Raw genomic sequence first — 13,240 nt, 5'->3', positions numbered from 1 at the left:
TTCTGACAATCCCATTGAACATCTTGATCCCGATAATACCAACTTCGATGACTTTGCAAGACGCATTATTTCCCATAATCACTACACCTCTCGAAACCCCTTCTTATGTAGTGAACCAGTTCCTATTTGGACACATATAGAAGGTACATGTCGAATTCATAACCCATTCCTCATAAGGTTTTGATCCCATATCAGAGATCACAAGAAGCTATCATTCCCTTTTATTGTTTTCCACAATGTCAGCCTCCGCTGAATCAACATGGCATTTTCCCTTATCGTTTGCACCCAGAGCTTTGTTTCTATTTTTCAAGGCATAGCAGTTAGCTCTAATATGTCCCTTCTTCTTACAATAATGACACGTCTTCTCCACATGCCTCGACTTGATCTGTTCCCCATATTCTTGCCAAGCTTCCTATCTTGACTCCTCCCACGAGCAACCAGGCCCTTAGCCTGACTTTTAGATCCCTCAACAAGATGCTTCAACTTCTCTTTAGATTGTAGGGCATCATAAACCTCCTCCACTGTGTGAGTATCACGAATGGCGACAACGAACACAACAACATCAACGTCAAGTCCTTCTTGTTGTACTTAACCTCCAAAGTTTTCAAATCATCCATGATTTCTTTGAACAAGGTTAAGTGATCACCCAATGACCCGCCTTCAGACATCCTATAAGAATACAAGCATTGTTTCAAGTGTAACTTGCTGGTCAAGCTCTTTGTCATGTAGAGCTGCTCCAACTTCAATCACAATGCGGGGACAATTTTCTCCATTAGAACATCCTGAAGAATTTGATTTGAAAGATGAAGATGAATTTGAGTCTGGGCTTTCCGATCCCTACACTACTTCTCTTCTTGCATCCAGGTGGAAAGCATCTTATCCAAGCCAAGCAAGGCTTTCTCTAAATCTATCTATGCAAGAACTACTCTCATCTTTGCTTGCCATAAACTAAACCTCATGTTTCGATCCAAGATCGGAATATCATACTTAATTGTTGCCATACGGAGATCAACCTTATGCTCTGATGTAACTTGTTATAAATATGGATCGTAAGATATGAATGAAATAAAATAGAAAAGTAAATAAACCGAGATTTAAGTAGAAAACCCAATTTGGGAAAAATCACGGGCAGATGAGAAGAAAATTCACTGTAACCAATAGAAATGTGTTTACAATGTCAAGACTCAATTCTCTCAATTGAATCTAAACTCTCAAGACTTAATACCCTCAATTGGATCTAAGCTCACAAGATGTTATAGATTTGTTCTCTTTCAATCTCTCAAGATTTCATATATGGTCAATATAATACGACGGTTTGTATATATAGAGGTACCCAAAAACCTAGTTGAAGATCAATAGGAGTCTAAAACACGTTAAATCGTGAAAAATTCGAAACTGTCCAGATAATATTGTTGCTCGAGAAGCGTCGAGAGGAAGCTAGCCAAATGGATGTTGCTCGAGCGACAATTCAACGGGAAGAGGGTGAGGTTGCTCTGCTTCAAAGGCTCGAGTGTCTAGCTAGCGAATAGCTAGCGAAAATCAACAATAATTTATCCTGGTCCATAAGTTGATTTCTCCAAGATCAACCCAACTACTACTCCTAACACCTAAGAATTAGGGTCACACTACAACAACAGTAGTATTGCTACGGGTTTTATGTATCTCTTATTGAGAATTATAAAATCTAATTCTATAAAACTAAGAGCAATAAAATCATAATAAGGAAAAAAAAAGATAAAAAAGAACAAGCAACAGTTATAGAGGTTCATCTCAACATGAGACTACGTTTGCTGTAGTTAATTCACTTTGGTAAAAAAAAGTTCACAGGAGAAAAATCACAATCCTTTTCAATCCACATATTGCCTCTTTATAGTAACAATACTTGAGCTCCACAACTTAACATGTCCATCAAGATTCCCGTCTCAGAATCATTCATAGAGACCAAAGCCAGCAGAATTTTTCAGAATTCTGACATAAACCAAAAGATATCTAGTAGTTGGAACATATTACAAATCTCAATCCCATAATATATGAAATGATTCTTCTATTTCTCATAACTCGGATTTTAGATATTATCTTGTATCATTTAGTGGCTACGTTTCCCCAAAATATGCTATAGATGGCCCATTTTGGGTGAAATCAGATTTATTTTGCTTTGGGGTTTTGGTGCTTGAGATAGCAAGAGAAACAAAACATTTTCACAAAAAGCTACATCTACAATATATTAAAAGTGGGGATTGAGGAAAAACTTTTGATTACCAATTGTACCCATACATATTTAACTCTAAGTCCAATATACCCTCATTTATCCTCATGTCTTTACTTTTCCATTTTACCCTTATATTTTTATATTTATGGTCAATAATACCCTTAAAATTAAGGCCCCGTTTGGTACCCATTTTTTTTCAAAATACATTTTTCTCTCTCTTCTTTTCAACCACACATTCTTTATTAAAATAATATTACCCGTAAATCAAAAAAAATTTCTTATTTTTCAACCACACATTCCCATCAATTTACTATTCAAAAATATATTTTTACATAAAAATGTCTCTCAAACACCTTCTAAATTTATTTAAACTAAATTCAATTATTATTAAAATTAAAATTATTTATCTTTTAAATTTAGTCAATTAATTTCCACTAAACACTATTATTACTAATTATTAGTATACGATTAATAAAAACTTATATAAAAACAAAATAAAAATTATAACAATACCACATATATAATTAACATGAAATGGCATAGATTAAATCAATTAATATTATATATAAGATTTATAGAAACAATAAAATTATATATACACTTAAATTTTTTAAACCTAAAATTATAGATTTAAAGGCATTCCTAAAAAATTTCATTGAAAATAAAACATAACAATAAAAAAAAAATCCCGTTAACTAATATTTACTTAATACGTATTAGATGAAACGGTCATTTTCTAATAATCCATCAACTTTTTAATCACTATTAATTTATATTAATTTGATAAAAACATGGTACAAAAAATTTATTTTTCTATAACCTAATTGTGAATAGATGATAAACATTCGATTTCGCATTTTACTTTTACATTTTTATAATTGTGGTGAACGCTGCCTTAATATTCAGTTTATAACTCCTAAATAAGAAAATGTTTAAAACACTCGGCGCTAGTTTATAGTCGATAGCTTGACTTTTCACTTCTGCTTCAAGTAGGTGTCCCGAGTTGAATGGTGGACTTTTGCTTGGAGAAGTCATCGTCGCAGTAGTGTTTTAGCCTTGGCCCATTAACTGTGAAGGTACCTTTTGTTTCATGGCTTACCTATATGGCTCCATATGGCAGAACTTTTGTGACAGTGTAAGGACCCGACCACCTTGACCTTAATTTTCCTAGAAAGAGTTTAAGTCTCAAGTTATACAACAGAACTTTCTACCCCACTTTGAATTCTCTCCTTTGAATGTGTAGGTCGTGCCACTTTTTAGTACGTTCTTTGTAACGCTTCGAGTTTTCATATGCTTCCATCCTAAATTTATCTAACTCATTGAGCTGCAGTAAATGCTTTTCATTTGTGACCTTCAAATCCATGTTTAACTGTTTCATAGCCCAGAATACGCGGTGTTCTATTTCTAGTGAAAGGTGGCACGCTTTCCCAAAAACTAGGTGGTATGGAGATATGCCTATCGATGTCTTAAATGCTGACCTATAAGCCCACAATGCATCGTCCAACTTTTAGACCAGTCCTTTCAGGAAGAATTCATTGTAACCTCAAGTATTCTCTTCAACTTGCCTACTGGTCTATGGATGATATGGAGTTGCTATACAGTGTTTAACCCCATACTTACTCAATAATTGCTCAAATTGGCGATTGCGGAAGTGCTTGCCCCCGTCACTAATTATTGCCCGCTGTGTGCCATATCTAGTGAAGATGTGTTTTTTTCAAAAACCCAATCACCACCTTTACATCGTTTGTTGGCAATGCAACTATTTCAGCCCATTTTGACACTTAGTCAACTGCCACCAGGATGTACCAATTTGAGAATGATGGGGAAAACAGTCCCATAAAGTCAATTTCCCAGACGTCAAATATCTCAACTTCCAATATGTTGTTAAGTGGCATCTCATTCTTTCTTGAGATATTTTCATGCATTGACATCTATCACACCTCTTGACATACTCAAAGGCGTTTTTGAACAATGTAGGCCAATAAAACCCCAACTGTAAAATCTTCGCAGCAGTCTTTGAAACCCCAAAGTGCCTAGCATAGGCAGATGAATGACAGTGCTCAAGAATCTCGGGTACTTCATTTTCAAGTATGCACCTTCTCACAATTTGATCGGCCCCTTGCCTATAAAGAATGGGATCTTTCCAAAAATAGTACTTCAGTTCGGCAAAGAACTTTTTCCTCCGGTGACTTGAGTAATCTGGCGGTGGAATAGACTTTGCTAAATAGTTGACAATATTAGCATACCATGGTGCTTCTTCCACACTCAACATCTGCTTGTCTGGGAAAATCTCATTGATATCCACTGATTCGTCTGTCTCTCCCGACTACAATCGAGATAGGTGATCTGCCACTACATTTTCACTACCCTTTTTGTCCCTGATTTCGATGTCAAATTCTTGCAGTAGTAACACCCAACGGATTAATCTCGGCTTAGCATCCTTCTTTGACATCGGATATTTTAGTTCATAGTGATCTGTGTAGACTATGACCTTAGACCCCACAAGATATGACCTGAATTTGTCAAATGCATAAACCGCCAAGAGCTCCTTTTCAATGGTCAAGTAGTTGATCTGGGCATCATTTAATATTTTGTTTGCATAGTAAATTATATGAAAAACCTTGTTAATTCGCTATCTCAGTACTGTACCCACGGCATGATCACTGACATCACACATTAATTCAAAAGGTAATTCCAAATTAGGTGCTACAATTACCGATGTTGATGTGAGTTTCTCCTTCAAAGTGTTGAAAGCTGTCAAGCATTCCTCATTAAAGTCAAATGGCACATCTTTCATCAGCAAGTTGCATAGAGGCTTGGTGATTTTTGAAAAGTCCTTTATAAATCTCCTGTAGAACCCAGCATGTCCCAAGAAACTACGAACCCCTTTAACTGATGTTGGCGACGATAACTTCTCAATGACCTGAATTTTTACTTTTTCCACCTCAATTCCTCTTGCTGAGGCTCGATGCCCAAGTACAATCGTTTCGTGCACCATGAGGTGGCATTTTTTCCAGTTTAATACCAAATTAATTTCCTTGCATCTTTGTAATACCATATTCAAGTGTTCCGAACACTCGTCAAACGAAGACCCAAAAACCAAAAAATCATCCATGAATATTTCTATAAACTTCTCTACCATGTCTGAGAAAATAGCCATCATGCATTGTTGAAATGTGGTAGGGGCGTTGCAAAGGCCAAAAGGCATCCTGCGGTATGCGAAAATACCATAGGGACAAGTGAAAGTTGTTTTCTCCTGATCATCTAGTGCCATTGGTATCTGATTGTACCCTGAATACACATCGAGAAAACAATAATACGAGTGGCCTGCCAATCTCTCCAGCATCTGATCAATAAATGGAAGAGGAAAGTGATCTTTTCTTGTAGCTGCGTTGAGTTCACGATAGTCGATGCAAACCCTCCATCCTGTCCTGTTCTGGTCAGTATCAGCTCATTCTTCTCATTTGGCACTACTGTGATTCAACCTTTCTTTGGTACCACCTGAATTGGGCCCATACACTGTCTAATATCGAATATATAATTCCATCATCTAGAAGTTTAAGTACCTCTGCTCTGACCACTTCCTTCATATTTAGGTTCAATCTCATTTAACTCTCTATTTTTGGCTAAAAATTTTCCTCCATGAAAATCTTATGCATGTAAAGTTGATCCCTTTTATGTCAGTCCATCCAATTGCTGTTTTATTTTTCCTTAGCACCCAAAGCAGTTTCTCTTCTTCTACTTCACTGACTATATTTGAGATGATAACCAAGAGTGTACAAGACTCTCCCAAGTAAGCATAGCTGAGGTGTGGTGATAGCTGCTTGAGTTCTAATTTCGGTGGCTGCTGAATGGATGGTAGTTATTTCGTGGGTCGTGTGATAAGCTCTTTAAAATGGCTTCTACATGTATATGGTGGGTTAGTATTCAAAAACCTTGCACATGTTTCTACCTCCATCGAATCGGACTACGTTGATTGAGAGTGTGCAATGCAAACTTCCTAGGCATATTATAGATTGTGCAGAAAAAATGAGTCTCAAACTACTTTGTCAATCACGTTGGAAGCTGTTGTCTAACTCGATTGGTAGCTTCATTACCTTGAAGACATTAAACAAAATCTGCTCTTCTCCTAGTCTCAAAATCAACTGCCCATTCTGAACGTCGATCAAAGCTCTCTCTATTGCCAAGAAAGGTCTGCCAAGTATCAATGGGATGTCATTGTCCTGTTCCATGTCTAAGATTAGTAAATCCGCGGGGAATATGAAATTTTCAACTTTGACAAGCACATTCTCTATTATTTCCCTAGGATGTGTCAATGACCGATCAGCTAGTTGTAGTGTTACTATAGTCGCCTTAGCCTCTCCCAAGCCAAGTTTCCTGAAAACAAATAGAGGCATTAAATTAATACTTGCACCTGATCACATAAAGCTTTATCAAAATAAACTTCACCAATAGTGCAAAGAATAGTAAAACTCCTTGTATCTTTCAATTTTGGTGAGAGCTTTTTCTGAATTCTGGTGCCGCACTCCTCTATTAGCATCACTGTCTCATGATATCCTAGCTTGCATGTATTTGATAGTATGTCCTTCAGGAACTTTGTATAGCTAGGCATCTGGAATAGTGCATCGGCAAGCGAAATATTAATATGGAGCTTCTTGAAGACTTATAGAAATTTCTTGTATTGTTGCTCCACCTTCTGCTTCTTTAGCCTCTGTGGAAAAGGGATAGGAGGCTCATGAGGATTGATGGTTCCCTTATCCTGCAATTTGCTTGGTTCTTCCGTTAGGGTAGATTCCTTTATTGCTCATCATGCTATATAGTATCTTCAATCTCAAAAGATTTTGTTTCTTTATTTACTCCTAGCCTTCTCACATGTATCTCAATTAGCTGCTTTCCACTTCGAGTTGGGTTTATTTCAGTGTTACTTGGCAAACTGTCTAGTGCTCTTCCATTCAAAGCAAACTGTCATCTGTCCCATTTGAGTCTCTGAGTTTTTTATGGCTGTATTCTGATCTTGAAAAGCGGCCTCGATTTTTCTCATGAATTGATTATTGGCCTCCATGTACTGGTTGGTCTCCTCCATAAATTTACCGAATATCTCTTCCAGTTGAGGCTTTTTCTCTAGCGGCTGATAGTGACCTTGTGGTCTATTCTGGTTTTGGTTTCTCTAAGAGAAATTTGGGTGCTTTTTCCAACTCGAATTGTACTTTTCCCCAAATGTGTTATTTTCTGCCGCTGTCCCCATTGAGTAAAATCTGCATGCTCTACTCCTTGTACCAAGATTGGACATTCTGCTATTACATGTTCCGCTCCACATTCTTCATAATTGGTCTTCTTCGACTATACGACATTAGCTGATTGTGAAATATTTTCCACCTTGTGAAATAATGAATCAATTTTGGCAGACAAGGCAAAATAAACGTCCACTTCATAAACTCCCGGTCCTTATCTGAACTACTTGTTCCGATGTCCACATAACTGAAGTAATAGCTATAGTCTCAAAAAGTTTTAGGGCTTCATCAATTGTCTTGTGGACAATGATCTATTTGATGACGAGTCAACCATTCTTTTAAAGGCTGGAAGCAATCCTGCATAAAAGTATTGGACCTGGAGTCCCTTGCTAATCCCATGATGTGGACACTTCCGCAGCATATTCTTAAACCTATTCCAGGCTTCATCAAAGTTCTTGGAATCATCCTGACGAAAGACAGATATGTCATGCTTGAGTTTTGCAATCTTGGCGGACGGGAAGAACTTGGTACAGAATTTCTAAGCTAAATCATTCCATATAGTGATGCTTGCAATTGGTTGCGAATCTAGTCATTTGATTGCCTTGTCATGCAGTATATGTCGGAACAACTTTAACTTGATTGTATTGTCCGAGATTCCTTGATATTTGAAGTGTTGGCACATCTCTAAAAAGCAAGAGACGTGAGTGTATGGATTCTCTTCAGTCCTTCTATAGAATTGATACCTATTTTGAAATAGTTGTATCACGTCGGTCTTCAATTGTAAGTTAGGCTGTCCAAACGGTGGATACAGGATGCTTGAATTATCTAAGGGGTCTTGAAATCTCCTACAAGCATATTTCCTTCATCCGCTGCCCCTTCTTCAGTGGCCTGAAAAATTGGATTTTTTGTACGTTAGCCATTTGTTGCTGTACCTATCTATTGTCGCACTACCTTGGATGTAGAGTTCGTTCAATTTCTGGATTGGCTGGGATCAAGTCTCCTTCAGTAGACCTTAATATGCAAATCTGTGAGAATAATCAATAAGAGTGCTTAGATGCTAAAATGAAAAAATCAAAAAAATAAACCAAAATAAAATGAAATAAACAATTTTGCAAAATTTTATTTTCGAATTAGTGCTAATATAAATAAAATTAAATGAATACTCATTCCCCGGTAATAGCGCCAAAAACTTGGTCATGAAATATTTTCTTTCGATTTAATACACTGCAAGTGTACGGTTCGTTAACAAGTAATAAAGTGGAATTTAGAGTTCCGAGTATCGCCCCCACAGAGTTTGAATAGTTCAACTTTATTTACCATAGCCTTAACCAAAACAAAATTATCAAAATCGAAGTTTTAACCTAAGAAAACCCTAATTTCACAAACCCTAATTATGGAAAACCCTAGTTTTGCTAAGATGACTATTGAATGTTTTAAAGACAACACGATGTATCTAAATGAATTTAAATGCAATATGATGATTGGAACGCAAATTGACTTTACTCAATAAAATTAAACCGCACTAGGATCATGAATTCCTACGTAATGATCACTTAAACCCTAATTTTACAACCTAACCGCACGATTGGATTAATGACAAATCAATGCTCCTAAATCTATCCAACACACTCTCTCGAGCAATATCGAACCTATTCTTATATACCACTAGCCTATATCTCTATGATGGATGCATATACATAAGAATACATGTAGTTTTATGAACAATTAACGATTCACGCAAAGTATAGAGGTATATTTCTATCCCCCATCAGACCCTACGATGATTTATACCTTGTCAAATCTATTTCCCTTTCCTCGAATGCAAGAAATGAATCACTACATATCACATAATTACGTGCACTTAATTATGGAATAAATTAATGTATATAAACCATTCAATTAATCAAATACGCGTTTAATTGTCAAATTGCAAAAATAAAAATCCAAAGATCACATTACATAGTTCATCGATCTTCTAATACAAGAAAATCTAGCCTAACATGGAAAACATAAAAGAATACATGAATTCTTGAAGATAAAACGTCACCGGATTATAGATATGTGTACAATCTTGAAAAACTTCGTGAAATCCTTCATTAATCTTCCTGAAATTCATCTCCAAGAAGTGTTTTGCTCTCTTCTAATGCATTCTAACCCTAATTCTGATGAGTATAGGCTTTTATATCGCGTTCCTATTGAGTTCCAAAAGAGTTTTATCGTAAACAAGAAACTGCAGTGTCGGTCCCTAACTTTTGCCTATACGACCGCATAGGTAGTGATGGCAATGGCTCGACTCGGCCCTTTAACCCACGAGCTCGGCTCGGGCTCGTGACAAGCCGAGCTCGTGGCTCGTGAAAACAAGCAGAGTTCATTGCTCGAGGGCGAGCTCGGCTCGGCCCACAAGCTCATGAGCTCACGAGCCACAAGCTCGTGGGCTGAGCCGAGCCCACGAGTGGCTAGTGAGCTTGTGTTTTTTTTTTTTTTATTTTTTTTTTTTTTTTTTTTTTTTTCTTTTTTTTTTTTTTTTTTTTTTTCCTCTTTTTTTAATTTTTTTTTTTTTTTACATTTTTTGCACCTTTTTTTAAAAAAAATTCATATTTTTGGACGAGCCCTCGGCTCGTGAGCTCGTCAAAATGGCTCGTGGGATCGAGCCCCCTGCTCGGCTCGGGCATCCCAAGCCGCTCGGCCCGTTTGACATCCCTACGCATAGGTATAAAATTTTTGGGATTTTCAGCTTCGGTATCAGTACTTGCAATAGCGACTGCATAGATGCCCGTTTTTGAAGATGATCAATTTAGTCCTTGAATTTTCCTCCTTTCAATTTTAGCCTCGTTTCTTCCATCTTCTCGACCCTTCGATCAATTTAATCCTCCAATTAGTACTTGACTCGATCAAATCTTCGATTGCTCCTTCGGTTCAAATTTTGAATATTTGCGCTTTGGTCCCTAAACTATCACTTTGATTCGTTTTGGTCATTTTCGCTCCTTTTTTCTCGTGAATTCCACCATGTCCATCAATATTCCCTACAATCCAAGAAATAAACGAATTTAAGCCACGATTCAAACATTTTGCTCGTGATCTAGTCATGTTTGTGAGTCATATAAGTGCATAAACGCACACTTACCACTCTAGTCTTGAGAAAATTGCAAAATAGCTAATTGGTGCTAAACTAGCCAAAATTAACAATAAATATTTAAACCTCAAGAATCGACTAACAAACTAAAAGGACAATCCTGAAAACAATACCTCCATTTAAAACAACTAAAACGTGCATTTTTTTTAAATGCTTTTGGTCCCTAATCTTTCAAAAATAGCAAACTGAATCCAAATAATTTCTTTATTAAAAACTATCTTCTATCACACAACAATAACCCCTCATCCACACTTTCACCACCAAACCACCCGCTGGCCCACCTCCAAAGACATGGAACAAGTCTTTCATTAGTATCTTCATGTACACATTTCATCCTCTTCTACCAATTTTGTTAAAGGGAGACCCTTTTTTCCAAGTTCCTTAATGATGATATTTTCGAGTTTTACGTGTCTTATAAATTTGCAATGGTTGGTATGTTTTCACGTTCAAAGCCTCCATTGGAAAATGCATGTGTGGCCTTTAAAACATTTGGATTTAATGGGGATTCTTATGACAAACATATCATTATCAATTTCCAAGTTGACAAAGATCGTTTTTAAGTATTTTTCAAGTGGCGTAATCATTTGAATGACCAACAGCCAGATATGGCTGATGGAACTAATATATATGGAGATGGCTGGGAGCAGAACCTTTGGTAGTTGGACTGGGTGAAAATTAATTATTTGCCTAACCACAGATTAAAGGGGACTGTGGATGGAGATTAAAAGGACTATTGACTGTGGAAGTGGATGGAGATCAAAAGGACTATCATAAACAATAATACAATTCAAATATGGAAGCTTGGGTGAGCTGGAAATTAAAAATATACTAATAGATCGCTTTAGGAACACAATTTTAAAATTTAGTTGCCAATTCATTTATGCATTAGAGGAACCAGTGCACGAAGCACTCTCATCATCCAGTAAGTCAATATCTATAGGTGGAAATTGAGAAATAGAGGCTACCAAACAAGTGAGAAATGGAAAATATTATTTCTAATAATTCAATGAAGAAAGGCCGTATTCAAGAATATATGAAAAATACGAGAATTAATTCTTCCTCTATGAATCACGAATGTGACCGAGGAGGCCAAATCACAAGTAAGATGGCCGGAACCCCAGCATAACAGAATGTATCGCCAGCAGAAGAATTAAATTAATTTCCATTAACAGATGCACAGTTATTGCCGAATTTTCATTTAAGCTAAACGGTTAATTATTCTATACTAACTTAGATAGAAAAAACTAGCTAATTATTCCAGTTGAATATTGCTGGAAAAGGAGAAGGGGAATTTGTCCAGATATCATAGACTAGTCAGCTTTTACATATTTGTCCACAACTCTCCGTGGACGGCTGTCAGCATTTTTACATTTCCCTTCACTCTAGGTTGATGGTGTGGTCCATAAAACTGACCTATCTGCATCATTGAATTGTCGTCCTACCATCTAAGCAAGCGCAGAAATTATCGATAACTTCTTCTGTAAACACAGAAAAAATTCTGCACTGTAACAAAGCAACAAAAATGAAGAACGGAGAAAATTATAAAAAATAAAAAATAAAAAAAATAAATAAATAAAGTCTTTTATTGAAGAGAGGTAGAAGTTCTGTAGTGTCCTTAAATCAGAAGTGGTACCTTGCAACTGATATATAAAAATGAGAAGATATACTGTTGGCTACACAAAAGCTGTTCTTTTTCACTTATTCGAAAAGCTTAATCATTTACTTTTACATAAAATCTGGAGCAAAGCTGAAAAAGTGAGCTTCAGCAATCTAATGAGCATGGCCTCGACTGGTCAAATTTCCTTATACTGTAGATTGACCTTGACAGCGTAGAGTTGGAGTTTTAGAGGAAATCTTCAGTTCTTTCAATTATAGACGTAGTCTTGACTTTAAATAGTAAATACTGCTTCAGATTCCTAAGTCAGGAAACTAAATTGTGTACACTGGAACCCATGATCAGGAAATATGCATTCAAGCTAATGTTTATTACCTGCCTATCAGTTCTATTAAAAATAAAAAATAAAAATGAAAAATTGAAACACACAGAGAGTTGGAACCATGAAGATATCAGACAAAGATTTCCCCCACAGAGAGTTGGAACCTTGAAGATATCAGATAAAGATTTCCCATTACTTTTTGTCATAACCTTTTTTATGTCCATCCAGAAAATATTTTAAGCAACAGATATTATAACTATTATGCAAATCGTTGGAGATTATAATACCATGGTTTCAACTTGCGGAAGCTTTGGATTGGGATTCTTTAGCCATGGGAATCAGTCATGCGAAGTCAAATGTGAAAAAGTGAATGGAAGACGACATTCGTAAACTGGCATTGCGCAAAACAAATACCATTTTAGGGACCGCTCTAGGAGGGTCAGGAAATTGCTGTCAAAAAATCCCCCCCATGGACCAGATGAGTTCAAGAATGAAGTTATCAGCTAAACTTCAGCATCGAAATCTCATAAAACTTCTAGGAGTCTGCATTCAAAGAGAAGAAAAGATGTTGGTTTATGACCACCTGTCTAATAGAAGTCTGGACTTGATTCTGCTTGCACAATCAGCTCAGACATTCTATCAGTAGTACCAATTATATTAATAACATGAAGTCTCGCACTCATTTTTCAAATCCCAGAGCAAAAATTTTCCGATCTGTTGTATTATAGAG

The 13,240-nt window shown here is 36.4% G+C and overlaps 1 long non-coding RNA gene across 1 annotated transcript; it reads right to left on the bottom strand.

Moving 5' to 3' along the window:
- Positions 1-11,644: 11,644 nt before the first annotated feature.
- Positions 11,645-13,240, bottom strand: LOC111396480. Its single transcript, XR_002703012.1, has 2 exons — positions 12,798-13,240; positions 11,645-12,051 (listed from the first exon to the last, which is right to left on the bottom strand). It is a non-coding gene; the product is annotated as an uncharacterized LOC111396480 (long non-coding RNA).

This window comes from Olea europaea, chromosome 6 (genome assembly GCF_002742605.1).
Source record: "Olea europaea var. sylvestris chromosome 6, O_europaea_v1, whole genome shotgun sequence".
Classification (NCBI taxonomy): Eukaryota; Viridiplantae; Streptophyta; class Magnoliopsida; order Lamiales; family Oleaceae; genus Olea; species Olea europaea.
Note: the sequence above shows the minus strand (reverse complement) of the source record. Positions and strands in the feature narration are given on the sequence as shown.